This window comes from Myotis brandtii, unplaced genomic scaffold (assembly GCF_000412655.1).
Source record: "Myotis brandtii unplaced genomic scaffold, ASM41265v1 scaffold196, whole genome shotgun sequence".
In the NCBI taxonomy this organism is placed as follows: domain Eukaryota; kingdom Metazoa; phylum Chordata; class Mammalia; order Chiroptera; family Vespertilionidae; genus Myotis; species Myotis brandtii.
This window is the reverse complement of record NW_005357311.1, coordinates 2,690,552-2,704,987: the sequence shown is the minus strand read 5'-3', so window position 1 is coordinate 2,704,987 and position 14,436 is coordinate 2,690,552. Positions and strand designations below refer to the sequence as shown.

Here is a 14,436-nt window from a genome sequence, read left to right as displayed (position 1 = left end):
CTCACCTGTCACTGGCTCCTGGCGAGGGCGACTTGGCGTCCTTTCCCTCCTCGCAGTGTCAGCTGGAGCCCAGGTTGGCACTGCGGCGGCGTTTCTGCGCGGGGAGGTGAGGGTGAGCAGGTTGGTGGTCAGGGGCTGGAAAAATAAGGCGAGTGCAGACCTTTCGTATTGGGCGCTTTGGAACCAGCGGGCTGCCTTCGATCGCTCTAGGTCTCCCGCTGCTCAATGCCCAAACCTTGCTTGTTCAGCGGGCCGTTCTGGTCAGCTTCCTCCGTGTGAGGAATGAGTGGGTTATTTGCGGGGTGGCACGGTTCAGGGACAGAACCAGTCCCCCTCCCCGCTTCCCTCCCTTCTCTGCAATAGGAAATGTGCTTCTGCAAGGTACCCTGAACTTGTCTGCCCATTGTTTTCAGCGACAGTTAAGAGTGTGCAGTGCACTTAGTGAAGGTACAAATGCTTTAAACATTCAGTAGTTGCAGGTCACACAGCGTGTTGACCTCTGTTACCATTTGCTTCTTTGGAGTAGTGTTTCGTTGTGTGACCATCGCAGGATCCAAAAATAGTGACCTCCCTCCCCTTTGTGGTGTTATTTGTGTTTGAAATTAAGGTTCCTTTTTATTGATTTTCCAATTTCAAAAATGTTTAACCCGCAAAGTAACCATTTACATATAGATTGCTATGTGCTATCTTTTCTAGCCACATCCATTTAGTCATAACATAATTAAATACACTGAGTGGCCCGATTATTATGACCACCCGACTTTTGTAGGCAAATTAGCTATAGTTTCGTGCTGAAGTTGCTAGAGGGCCAGACCATTATAAACGTCTGAATAGCACAACATACCTAAGTATCGGTGGTGCTGATCAGGTTCATCCTATCATGTTGATGGCGTATCCCAATGGAGATGGCTTCTTCCAACAAGACCATGCGCCATGCCATGGTGCTCGTATTGTGCAGGAGTGCTTTCAAGAACATGAGGGAGACTTTACCTTGCTTAGGTGGCCCCCACAATCACCAGATCTCAATCCAATTGAGCATTTGTGGGACGAAGTTAAAAGAGCCATCAGGCAGCTGGTTCCACAACCATCAAATCTCATAGAACTAGACAGTGCTATTCATCAGGCATGGTGTCAGATTCCTCACATCACCTTTCAACATCTCGTGGAGTCAATGCCAAGAAGAATCGTCGCTGTATTGAAAGCAAAAGGTGGCCCAAACGCAGTACTGATGGGGTGGTCATAATAATCTGGCCACTCAGTGTATAGTTAATTGAAGCTGGTAAAACAGAAGGACCAGCTTAAGGTAATAAGCCCGAAAGAAAACTTGCCACAACTGCAAGTTGTTAAAAAGTCTGTGGAAGATCATTGTGTTCTTAAAGAGAAGTGTCCTCGTTGTGAACTTAGGTTTGAGTGAAGATGGATCTCCTCTGTGTAGTTTTGTAAGGTGGGGGTGTCCACCAGGAAAGGGTAAATATTACTCTCACGCAATCTGACCAGATGCCACTTGCTGGTGAGGTCCCTGTGTTCTATAAAGCCCGGCTCTGGAGGACTAGACATCGATGCCGCCAACCCAATCACAGTGAGTTCGTCTTCCAGAATACTAGTATCAATTTTACAAATCTCAAAAGGAGCGAGGTTATCAATTGATTGATTTACAGCTGAAAACTATTCATTCCTGCTTATAATTAAACTGTACCGCAAACAAATATGTATTAATCACCTGCTACTGGTATGTCCAAGGACGATATGCTAGATATAGGAAATTTTGAGTTCAAGTCTACCAGGAAAGGCAAACATTGAAAAAAAACCAAAATTAAGATGGGTATTATGAGCCCTGGCTGGTGTTCCTCAGGGTGAGAGTGTGGGCCCAGGCAGTGAAAGGTCACGGGTTCGATTTCTGGGCAAGGGCACGTGCCTGGGTTGCAGGTTTGATCCCCTGGGGCAGGTGCGGACCGCAACCAATCGATGTGTCTTTCTCACATTGATGTTTCTCTCTTCCCCCTCCCTCCCTGCCTTCCACATTCTCTAAAAAAAATCAATGGAAAAATATCCTCAGGTGGATGAGGAATAACAACAACAAGTAGATGGGTATTATGAGAACTTGTGGAAGCACACACATGGGTGCTAGCCTAGTCTGGTTAGTCATGAAAACAAAAAGGAGGATTTTATTTTAAGGCAGCGGTTCTCAACCTGTGGGTCGCGACCCCTTTGGCAGTTGAACAACCCTTTCACAGGGTTCGCCTAAGACCATCCTGCATATCAGATATTTACATTACGATTCGTAACAGTAGCAACATTACAGTTATGAAGTAGCAATAAAAATAATTTTATGGTTGGGTCACAACGTGAAGAACTGCATTTAAAGGGCCAGAAGGTTGAGAACCACTGTTTTAAGGGAATGGGAAACTATTGAAAGTCTTTAAATGGCAATTTCACATGATTAGATTCTTGGGCCAGAATATTTTTGTAATGGGAACAGAGGGTAATGTTTTGAGAAACATTAATGTGACTTTCTGGGCACAAGACCTATTCAATCCAAGGCACCTTTTTTGCTGAGGATTTAGATTACATAAGAAATAGAAAAGAAAGAGCTAATATAGGATTTTTTTAGCAAGTTGTTAGACTTCAAACTGAGACATTGTCAAGAGACTTGTGAATGCCAAATGAGGTAATACATATGAAAATGTTGTATGAACTGTAAAGCACCTCACACAGTTAGGGTATTGTTATTATGGGACACTAAGAATGACATTAAGAAAGCCTAACTGGTCAATTTTACACTAGAAATTTCTGGAAATATTTTAATACCTATATAGCTAATTAAAAAGAACTTCCATATTTAGAATATCTTCATAGTTTAGTGTAGTGATTTTCAACCTTTTTACCTCATAGCACACATAAACTGATTACTAAAGTTCTGCAGCACACCAAAATAGATATTATATATTTTTTTGCTGATCTGACAAAAAAAAGGTATAATTTTGATTCATTCACACCAGATGATATTGTTGTGTTGGTTGTTGTCACTGTTTTTTGTTTTGGGGGTTGGTTGTTTTTTTTGAGAGTCTAACGGAAAAGAAGTTGTAAATTGTTGGTTTAGTGTGTAGGGGCCCTTTAAAATTACATCAGATTATGTTTATCTCAGTAGTAAATTTTTGCCATGCTCATAAGCAAATGCTCAATATTGAATTTCTCCACAATATTTGATTCCTACATTCCTAATTCTTTATTATCACATGATGGGAGATGGTGGAGACCTAGGACGACTTGATCCATTACAAGTTCATGTTGTCAGAATTCAGCTTGCTTGTTAGTTGAATGGCTATTGCAGACTTGTCTCTTTGAAAACCCCTGATCCACACTCAATTTCAAAAGATGATCTCACCTCTCTTTCCTGGGGAAAAAAGTGAAGACAAAGTGTTATTTCTAATTTGTTGTTGTTTTTAGCTCAGTGGGTCCTGTAAAACTTGCTACATTTCCTTCCCTCATATGTTCTCTCCATTCAGTGTACTGCAGAATAGAATTAGCTTCCTATTTTTACCCCCTCCAGCTGCATCAGTCTTCTTTTCCTTTTCTGTCTTTAAAGATTGCCGAATCTCCTTAATTTTAAAAATTATCTTACTTGAGCCAAACAGTTTCTATCCATTTTCTTAATGTTCTAAGGTATGTAAAGTGCCCATTATAAATTATGGCGTGCTATAAAAGTTATTCATTACCTCCATTTCCTTTTAATCCTCATGCAATTTGTCATCTATCTTCACCACTTTGTTTCTTACCCTTCAAATGTCATCTTTGGATTTGATGAGATTTTTCACATCACTAATATAAAGGCCTTTTATCATCTGCATCCTCTTTGATATTACAACAGTTTATTTCTGCTGAACGTCTATAGCACTGAACTCTGCTGTATCTCTTCCTATATGTGTGCTTAATGTTTACCAACTCTAGCTTCTCAGCGGCCCTCTTGAGTGTAGGTATTATTTAAAGTTCAACCTCTGACATTATGTTCTTCCCTGGTTAAAGCCATTTTTCTCTGATAATGCATGTATTCCCATGAATTTTAACGTCTTCTTAATGTTTAAATTCTCACCATTATGATCAAATCCCTATCTCAAGTCCCCAACTATAAACAAAGCCCTTGCCCTATTTTCAATTAATGAACAATTTACATTCCCATAACCATTTCTAACTAAACTATTCCTCCCCAAAATTGATCGCCTGTTCTAATTTCCCTCATTATAGTAACTGGCAGCAGTAGCAGTATCCTCTTAGTCCTGCCGTGGGCAAACTACGGCCCGCGGGCCGGATCCGGCCCGTTTGAAATGAATAAAACTAAAAAAAAAAAAGACCATACCCTTTTATGTAATGATGTTTACTTTGAATTTATATTAGTTCACACAAACACTCCATCCATACTTTTGTTCCGGCCCTCCGGTCCAGTTTAAGAACCCATTGTGGCCCTCGAGTCAAAAAGTTTGCCCACCCCTGTCTTAGTCCCTTAATATCACCCAACTTGGTTTTTTCTTTTCCTCTGTAAATCAAACTAGCCTCAAAACAATTAAAAGTTTTCAACGTTTCTTGAATGTGTAATTTTCCCCCTGAAATTATACTGGTAAATACTACTAACACATTTAGGTTCTCAATATTTTGACCAGATTATTGAAGTTTTCGGGTACATAATCTTTCTACCTCCCTTTAAAAGTCTATACTGCTACTAAAATCAAATCTTTAAAACACATTGTAATCAATAAATTACAATAGCTACTATTTTTGTTCTGTGGTTAATGGTAAAGCTTTGTAGGCAGATATATGTCACTTGCAGTGATATGGGAAGATTAATCTGCCCATATCTCATAGGCTGAATGGAATGGAGGAAGACAGGAGTTTAGGAGAGTATTATACTTCAGGCAAGTAATTATAAGGTATTCATAGACTAGGACAGTAGAATGCATTTAATTGGAATTTAACTTTCCTAACTCCATCCAAACTGGGCCTGTTCCAAGGTCCATAATGAGAAAAACTTCAGGGTGGGTAGAGCCTTATTAAAGAGATTACTCAGTCAATAACATCTGAATGATGATTCAGTGCTATGTATGTACTATATGTATGCAGGTATGTGTGTATATATATATATATATATATACACATATATATATACACACACACACACAAGAGAGAGAGAGAGAGAGAGAGAGAGAGATGTATAGGTATGGATGAAATCAATGTGCATTATTGAGTGGCCGTTAGGTTTTCTGTGATGATACAAGAGAGGCACTGTCCATGCCAACATCTCTCTCTACCCTAAGTTATTGCTGTTATTCTAGAATGCAGAGAAATTGAACTGCTTCTGGTTAACTAATTTTATCCAGAGGAGTGGGATCATAAAAATTAGCACAGTAGCTATTCATAGGAGGGGCTTCAACTAGAAAGTGGCAATAGTGAGTGCCATGGAGACAGATAACAATCACCTTCTTTTCTTCATAATAATGTCCCCATCATAGGACACATAAATTAGACTATTTATTGTTCTAATATATATTCATGTTCATTGTATAATCCTATATAATCAAAGCCTAATACACTAAGTGTCTGGTCAGCTGTTCAACCAATCAAAGCATAATATGCTAATGATATGCTAAGGCCACTCAACCGCTCACTAAGACGTGCACTGACCACCAGGGAGCAGACAGACGACCGGTCGACCAGTCGCTATGATGTGCAATGACCACCAGGGGGCAGATGCTCTGACCGGTAGGTTAGCTTGCTGCTGGGGACTGGGCAAGACGGGCCAGACACACCCTGGAGCACTCCCACGGTCCCTCCCTGGCTGGCCAACCTCCAGCGACTCTCCCCGGCCCCAATCTTGCACCGGTAGGGTCCTTCGGCCTGGCCTGTGCCCTTTCTCAATCCAGGACCCCTCAGGGGATGTTTAAGAGCCGGTTTCAGCCCGATCCTGCAGGCCAGGCCAAGGAACCCCATTGCTGCACGTATTTGTGCACCAGGCCTCTAGTATTTATATAAGTGTTAAGTGCTTTAACGATTGGAAGATAGTTTTTTTAGCCACTACCTTTCCTATGTTTGAAACTTCTCCACAGTAGTTAAACCAAGTTGTATGTGAATACGTCTAGCACATTTAATTTCATTCTTGCCACACACTACATTCCATCGTCTGCTTTCTGTTTTATATTATGTCACATTCTTACATCCATGAATTAATCATTCTCTCTAGATCTTTTTTCTCTCTTTTTTTTATAGCATGATACCAATGGGACCATTCATTAGTCAGTTTCTCTATTTCTCTCTTATTTCTCTTAAGGATGTCTTTATATGTGACCCCCAAACAACTCTTTACTTCAGGAATTATATCAGTATGTAGATAGCTTATTCTATTCACAGAGAGCTCCAGACTCAACATCATCCTAATATATAAAGAGCCAGGGTCGGTCACAACCTAAACGTCTGGACGGACGACTGAACACCAGGCTAGGGTCTCAGCCAGTGCAGCGGAAGTCAGTCCTGGGTCCTGGCCACCCACAGCAGGAGTCAGTCCTGGGTCCCAGCCACCCTCAGTGAGAGTCAGTCCTAGGTCCTGCCCGCCCGCGGCACGGTGGCGGAAGGGAGCTGTGGGAACAGAGCCATGCTGTCATTGGACTGGCCTCTGGGTCCCTCCTTCCACCTGCAGGCTCCAGGGAACCAGAGCCATGTTGCCATCTGACTGGCCTCTTGGTCCCTCCCCCTACCCACAGGCTCCAGGGAACCAGAGCCATTCTGCCATGGGACTGGACCCTACCTGAGGAGTCTCGGATTGTGAGAGTGTGCAGGCTGGACTGAGAGACCCCCCAGAGTGCACGAATTTTTGTGCACCGGTCCTCTAGTATAGAATAAAAAGCTTCCTCCCACTGTCAGTGTTTCCCCACTTATCTTTTTTTCTCTCTATTTTATTCCCTTATCTTGGAGACACAGAAAACAATTCTTCACATGACAGCCATATATGTGATTCAAAACATTATGTCTCTTCTGATTCATCTTTTCTCCAGTTTAAATCTTCCCAAATACTACAGCTTACCTTAAAGGATAGAGCATATTATTTTCCTCTGAATATGCTCTAAAATTGTATACTTTCCTTTTAGAATATAGTGCCCATAACTAAACACAATATAATGGTGTGATCTGATTACACTAAAGCAACTCATTTAAACTGTTTATTTACAAATAAGTACTTTTACATAAATTGCCAGTACATTCACATTAAATAATGTTCTTTGATAATTTTTGACAGTGTATGGCTATTCATATTTGTAAAGTCCTTTATAGTAATTTTCTTATTTCTCATTACAACCTTTGTGAAGTTTTGTATTTCTAAGCTGAAGGAAATGACTGCATGTCTTATTTTTACAATTGATAGATTATATTAAAGCTAATTATGCATAATATATAAAAATGAAATAATTACTGCAGTGTAGTTACATTTTATGTGATTACTCTATGGTCTTTGAGACCTTTAAATCAGGATATGTCACGAAACTTGATAAGATTTTCTGTTTATAATAAGTGTCATATAATGACAAAGTATCTGTAGATTCACACATTTTGTGGGGCAGATCCTGGTGTGGAAGGTGTTGACAGTTGCAATATAGAAGTCTTATTTCAGATATTCACACAGCAAGCCTGACAGCCTTATAAGGATTTAGTTGGTGCTGCTGTGATGATAAGGGAGATGACTTCTTTGGTCTCTTATGTGTTACTATATTTACTTTACTTTTTCCTCCATAAGAATGTTTCTCATTTAAAAGAGTAGTTTGACTATTTAATATATCACAAAACTGAGGAGTAAATGGCCCTTAATCAAACAGCCAAAGATAGACTAAGTTTATAGAGACACTATATATACTGTAAGCTTACAGACAAGTTGGTACTATTCCAAGGAACCAGTTAAATTCTAAGCCATCTCCTGGCAAAATTTAGCTTTCCAAGACAGACTAAGGCACATTTAATTTCATTCTTGCCACACACTACATTCCATCGTCTGCTTTCTGTTTTATATTATGTCACATTCTTACATCCATGAATCAATCATTCTCTCTGGATCTTTTTCTTTCTTTTTTTGTAGCATGATAGAAACGGGACCATTATAGGCTGTTATTAGTTTCTCTATTTCCCTCTTATTTCTCTTAAGGATGTCTTTATATGTAACACCAAACAACTCTTTACTTCTGGAAATATATCAGTATGTAGTTAGTCTAAGAAATTTGTCTGGTGTCACGTGAACAAACCCAGCATCTAATTTGTTTTATACTTTTAAAGTACTTTTTTTGAGTGTCTTATTGAAACCATGCTAAGAGTTTCTTAAAGCACAGCTCTTAATGACTGTATCCCATGTCTTCATAAGAGGATGCAAATATGTAGTAGTAAATGGAACACATGATACTTAATGATCTCACCTTCTTATGGATGAGCAGCAAAATACTCATGGGTCAAAACCTGTGATTGATTTTTTTTTCCCGTCACCTCACATGCAGACTTAATTTGGATGTATTAATTTCTTTTTCAAAGCTCTTATTTTTTTTTTCACTCCTAAGGTTTCAGGGCCTTTATTGAGATAATTAGAGGCCTGGTGCACAAATTCATGCATGGGTGGGGTCCAGCTGACCCAACCCGATTAGGTCTAATTGGGCAGGGCTGGCCAGGGGGAGGGGCCATGGGCGGTTGGTCAGCTGGCCACATCCCCTGGTCAAACTCCCAGTTGAACTGGTCGAATTCCCAGTCAAGGGGGCAATTTGCATATTAGCCGTTTATTATAATAAACTAGAGGCCCCGTGCACAAAATTCATGCATGGGTAGGGTCCCTATGCCTGGCCAGTGATCAGGGCTGATCTGTGGGAGGAGACTGGTGGGTTGATCAGGGGGCCCCTGCTGGCACCTGCCTTGGCTGGCCCTGGGGCCTGTGGGCTAGGAGAAGCGCCTGCATTGAGCATCTGCCCCCTGGTGGTCAGTGCGTGTCATAGCAACTGGTTGTTGTGTATTTGCATTTTAGGCTTTAGGATATAGAATATATATAACTTCTAAATGATTTTTATATAGGATAGCTTCTAAATGATTAAAAGAGTAAACTTGTAGAATTGTTTATACAGCTGAATTATAAAACAATTTAAAGCTCTCAAGTTTCATCCATGACCTCTTCACTAGAACTGTCTGCTCTCTGTTTCTCAACTCTCCAGACTTAAAAAAAACACACCAAAAAACAAAAAAACTAAAGCTAGGTCAGTTAAAACCTTTTCTTTTTTGTTTTCTTTCTTTCTTTTTTTTTTTTTTTTTTTTTGGATGATAGTGGCCTGTGGATACTGACTTCTTTAATGGGAAGTTTTTAAACAAATGTAAATTCCATTGGTTTCATTAATGCAACTTAAAGATTTTTAGTACTTCCCATGTGGTACTAGGAGCAGAGAAGTATAAGACTTTATTCTGCGATTGAATTTTCCCATGAGAAGATAGCAGTCTACTGCCATTGAGTAGACCTCAAATTCACACAAATAATTTACTTTTCATGGCATGGTATATACTACCAACATTTTTTTGGTCAGAAAGAAAGAAACACTGGTAGTTTTCTATGCCAGTGTACAGACTAAAAGTATATAAAATATGACATTGTGCCTTTATTCTAGTTCACTCTTCTTTCCTTTTCCATGTTACTTGTTTTTTAAATAGTGGTATCAATTGATTTACAGCTTAGCATTTTGTGTAGCAAGCATGTGCTTTACAGTATTGATTGAGAACAGTAATTTTCAACCTTTTTCATCTCATGGCACACATAAACTAATTACTAAAATTATGCAGCACACCAAAAATGTAGTTTCTGCCGATCTGACAAAAGAAATAGGTATAATTTTGATGCATTCATACTGAACGACTATTGTTGTGTTGTCTTTTTTTTTTTTTTTGACAATGTAAGTGAAATGAGGTCAGTGCCCCGGCTAAATAATCAGGTATTGCATGTTTTAAAAATTCTTGCAGCATAACAGTTGAAAATTACTGATTTAGAAGAAGGGTATGTAGAGGAGGGGAAAATGGAAAAAAAATTATTTTATGAAGACATTTGTAAGATTGGAATTTTACCTTTTTACACAAAAAAGTAGAGCTTAGAATAAGGCAACATGTGGCAAATGTTGTAGGAGAGAAGAAATCATGTGCTGTGTAAGCACAAAGAAGGGATAAATTCATTTCAGCTCGGGGAAATCCATGTGAAAATAACACTTGTTCTGAGTGCTGTTAAATACAGTAGACTAAAGTGCCATTCGATTGATTGCTTCTGTAGGCCCTACATTGTACTCAAAGTGCTGCTGACTGACCGTTTTAACCTGTGAAGGGATCCACAAAAGCATTTACCTTACCCCTAAAAGCATTCCCCCCCCCCTTTTTTTTTGATAGATATTTCAGCAAAAAGGTTGTTTGATTAAATGGCCCAGTGTTAATATACATGATATGCTCTTTTAGATTGGGTCCTTTTAATGATGAGCAGAGAGGATGAGTGCTTTGTGTGCAGAGGTCATTTAACAATAATGAATAATAAGACCAGTTCTATAGACAACTTTAATTTCATTTAATATGCTGGAAGTACTTGTGTATACAGCTATGCTCAATTCCTTTCAGTGATAGAAGGAACACCTCCCTACTATTATAAAGGCTAATATTTAAAGTATTCTTTATTTTCTGATTTTGTCTGTAAAGATCACTCAAGTTGGTCTGTCAGTGCTATTTGAAAATCTAAGCTTCTAAATATTGACTTAACTCTGGTTGATTTTGAATGAGGAGCTATCACACCATAAGTTTTAGTTTTTAAATTAAAACTATAGACTATTGTTTTCTTACAATATATTTTATGACTATTATATTGAAATTGAAGCTATTTAATCTATAAATATGAGTTATATTTCTGATAATTAAAATATAAATATAAGAATAAATTATATTCTGTACCAACATATAAACATACATTATATAACTATATATATGTGTGTATATATATATTTATTCAGATAAAGCCTAGAAAAACAAACTGGACCTGTTTTATTGATGCTACCTAATATTATAACAGCACATGATTTCCCAGATTTGTAAATAGCATTACTAGTCTATACCTATTTTGATGCCCTATAAGTACTGCATAATAAAGTCATTTTATAGAATATAACTTTTCAATTTTACCTCTGTGTTTTTGTTGAGAGATGCATGTCTTTGTACACATGAGATTTCCAATTACCTATTCTGTATAATTAAGCTCCACACTTGCAGAATATAAAACCATTTTTGATTCTCAGCTTAGTACATTATAAAATTGTAAAGTCATCTTTTATAGTAATTCATATCAGGACCATACACTCTTCTCTGTTTCCATATGTCTCCTGGGCTTTTGCTGGGCATCTATCATCAAGCGATAACAATTCTCACTTTAACCTTCACCTCAGTGTGAAATGTGAAGTTAGAGTTATTAAAAGATAAAAATACAGGTAAATATTTCTAATACATATAAGTTTTTTTTCTTTTTAAAATATATCTGAGATAAGGATAATTTCAGAGATTATGGAATTATAAGTGATACAGATATCACATGATTTCATAAGGTCTTTATTATGTACACTTCCATATATATATCAATATACTTGGCCTTTAAAGCTGAAGTGGGAGGTCCTTTTCTTTATCCTGAGCCTGTGCTGCTGACGCCCTCCTCAGACTGTCTGCACATTCCTAAACTATATGAGTGTAGCACACAAGTCCTTGAGAAGTGAAGCGATATCTGAAATAATTACAACTAATACTATTATACTTTCTGAGTTAACTCATTAGGTTTTTTAAAAAATATATCTTATTGATTTTTTTTTACAGAGAGGAAGGGACAGGGATAGAGAGTTAGAAACATCGATGAGAGAGAAACATCGATCAGCTGCCTCCTGCACACCCCCTACTGGGGATGTGCCTGCAACCAAGGTACATACCCTTGACCAGAATCGAACCTGGGACCCTTCAGTCTGCAGGCCGACGCTCTATCCACTGAGCCAAACCGGTTAGGGCTAACTGATTAGTTTTTAAAAACTTACTTCGGGTGAAAATGATTTTGGATTCATGTAATAATAGCAGGCAGCATTTTAAAATAATTTATAGGCCGTTCTATGTACCTTACATATATTAATTCTTTTAATACTGATAACAACCCTATGAGATAGAAACTATTTGTATCCACATTTTGTAGATGGGAGAAAATCAACACAGAGAAGTGAAATAAAGTCACAGAGCTTGTAGCTTATATTTGAACTAAAACACTTTGGCTTAAGGCATAATCTTTTACATTTTATAACAACAACAAAGAAATTATATACTATAAGGAGAGAAAGAGTGAGAGAGAGAAGATATGTGTATGTGCTCAAATTCAGTGTTTTCATTTCTTAATAAGAAAAATACTGGGTACAATTTCAAAATTTACTACTATAGTTACAATTCTCACAAAAGGAAGAATCACTTCACACTTTTCTTGCCCTTTTTTTTCTTTTTCTTTACCTTTTCTGAGGAAAGAAAAACACAAATACAAGTCATTTTCAACACTTTCCAGTGTTATATAATTTCTTGAAACAAGGCAACTATTTTTTTCTTTTCTTTCCTGTTATTCTTCTTTTTTAATGGTGATGGTGATGAGATACTAGAGACTTGGAAAATGACTAAAAGGATAGAAAGATTCGCATTTCCTGCATCCCCAGTTTCATCAGTCAGAGTTTGTGAAACACTTGCTTATATTTGAAATAGAATGAAATTTTATTTTATTTTTATGAAAAAAGACACAGCTATGCTCAAATCCTTTCAGTGATAGAAGGAACTCCATATATGATCTATGATTCTAGGTCAACATAAATTATAGCTTCAACTATCTACAGACAAAAATTCATAGATTCTGTAACCTGATGCTTCCTCTGGGATTATCTATAGCAGATTTACTGGAAACACAAAATGAATGAGAATTAAAATACCCTTAAAAATAGAAAATTGGAATATTAGACTCATAAGTAATTTCTTTGATTCTAATTAATGTTCTTATGTACCTATTCAAGAAATGATGAGCCATCTATCTTCAGAACAATTAATTTTAGGCTCTTTGCAGACATAAAAGGCAAATAAGGAAAACAAAATAACAACCTGATCATAATGTCTTTACTGTTTCTGTGATGCATAATAGAAAAGTAACTTGACATGGTCATTTGATAGTTTCTGTATGTAGAAGAAACATTAGATTGAAAGTTCTGAGATACGTACAGCAGTGTGCTGATAAACGGACTAGAGGTAGCCCTGATTTTGCACTGTTTGACTAGTTTTTGTAATAGAAATACTCTCACTATGGACTTGTTTGAAGCTAGCCATGGTTTAACAACTGGCTTGCAAAATTCCTGAAAGTTTAGTAATCAGTTCTCACATACAACTAAATGAATAGTGCTATGACTTGTTCACTGAGCCCCAGTGATAATGCCTGCATGAGATTGGTTGTATTATGGCCCCAATGCTTCACCCCTTATATATCCACACCCTTTGCCGTGCAACCTTATACTAGTAGTGTCCTATCACTGAGAATCTGGACCCAGCCAAGTGACTTTCTTTGACAATGGGTTGTTAGCAGACATGACACAAGTAAAATCTTGAAAAAGACCTTCATATTTTCCCCAATCTGTTGGATTTCTACCATTGCCTTTAGAATATTTTCAGGCTGGCAGAGCCTAATTGTTTTTGTCATTACAACAAATACTATCCTAAATCATTTGACAGTCAACCAATCCCAAGATATGTGAGTGAGCCCAGTCAGGATTATCTGACTTACTGCTAAGTACAGATGCATGAGCAAGCTCAGCCCAAGTAGAGCCACATGGAAATGTGAAATAAATACATTTTAAAAATGTGTCCAGCCCTAGCTGTTTTGGCTCAGTGGATAGAGTGTCAGCCTGTGGACTGAAGGGTCCTGGGTTCGATTCTGGTCAAGGGCACATGCCTGAGTTGTGGGCTCAATCCCCAGTAGGGGACGTGTAGGAGGCAGCCATCAATGATTCTCTCTCATCATTGATGTTTCTGTCTCTCCCTCCCACCGTCTCTGAAATCAATAAAAAAATATATTTTTAAAAAAGGTGTTCATTGAGGTTTTGTGGTGGTTTGTTATGTAGGATTATTTTGTCAATAGATAACTGATACAATGATACTATTATTTGTCAAGCTTTAATTAGAATAATGAGAATTTACACAGGAGGCAGTGTGCTTTGTGAAAAGAGATCAGTGAAGCTTAGTTTTGGATCTGAGATTTACCACTTATAGGTGGATAGCCCTAAGAAACTTATTTAACCTCTCTCTGCCTAAGTTTTCTAATTTTTAAAGTGTGGAAAACTAGCCCTGCAGGTTTATTGTGAAAGTTAA

General features: G+C 37.9%; 1 protein-coding gene and 2 long non-coding RNA genes across 5 annotated transcripts in view; 2 read left to right on the top strand and 1 right to left on the bottom strand.

Moving 5' to 3' along the window:
- Positions 1 to 199, bottom strand: part of PHYHIPL (phytanoyl-CoA 2-hydroxylase interacting protein-like) — a 34,386-nt gene extending 34,187 nt beyond the window's left edge. Inside the window, exon 1 of the mRNA XM_005865104.2 lies at positions 6 to 199. The gene's annotated coding sequence lies outside the window, so the exon portion shown is untranslated. The remainder of the gene's footprint in view (positions 1 to 5) is intronic.
- LOC106725902 overlaps positions 12 to 14,436 on the top strand; it is a 318,458-nt gene continuing 304,033 nt past the window's right edge. Inside the window, exon 1 of one of the 3 annotated variants that reach the window (XR_001361903.1) lies at positions 12 to 73. This is a non-coding gene — a long non-coding RNA (uncharacterized LOC106725902). Of the gene's footprint in view, positions 121 to 14,436 lie in introns of all 3 variants that reach the window. The other 2 variants (XR_001361904.1, XR_001361905.1) reach the window with 2 other exon arrangements.
- LOC106725901 overlaps positions 1,121 to 14,436 on the top strand; it is an 18,498-nt gene continuing 5,182 nt past the window's right edge. The window contains exons 1-2 of the long non-coding RNA XR_001361902.1: positions 1,121 to 1,265; positions 7,602 to 7,607. This is a non-coding gene — a long non-coding RNA (uncharacterized LOC106725901). The remainder of the gene's footprint in view (positions 1,266 to 7,601; positions 7,608 to 14,436) is intronic.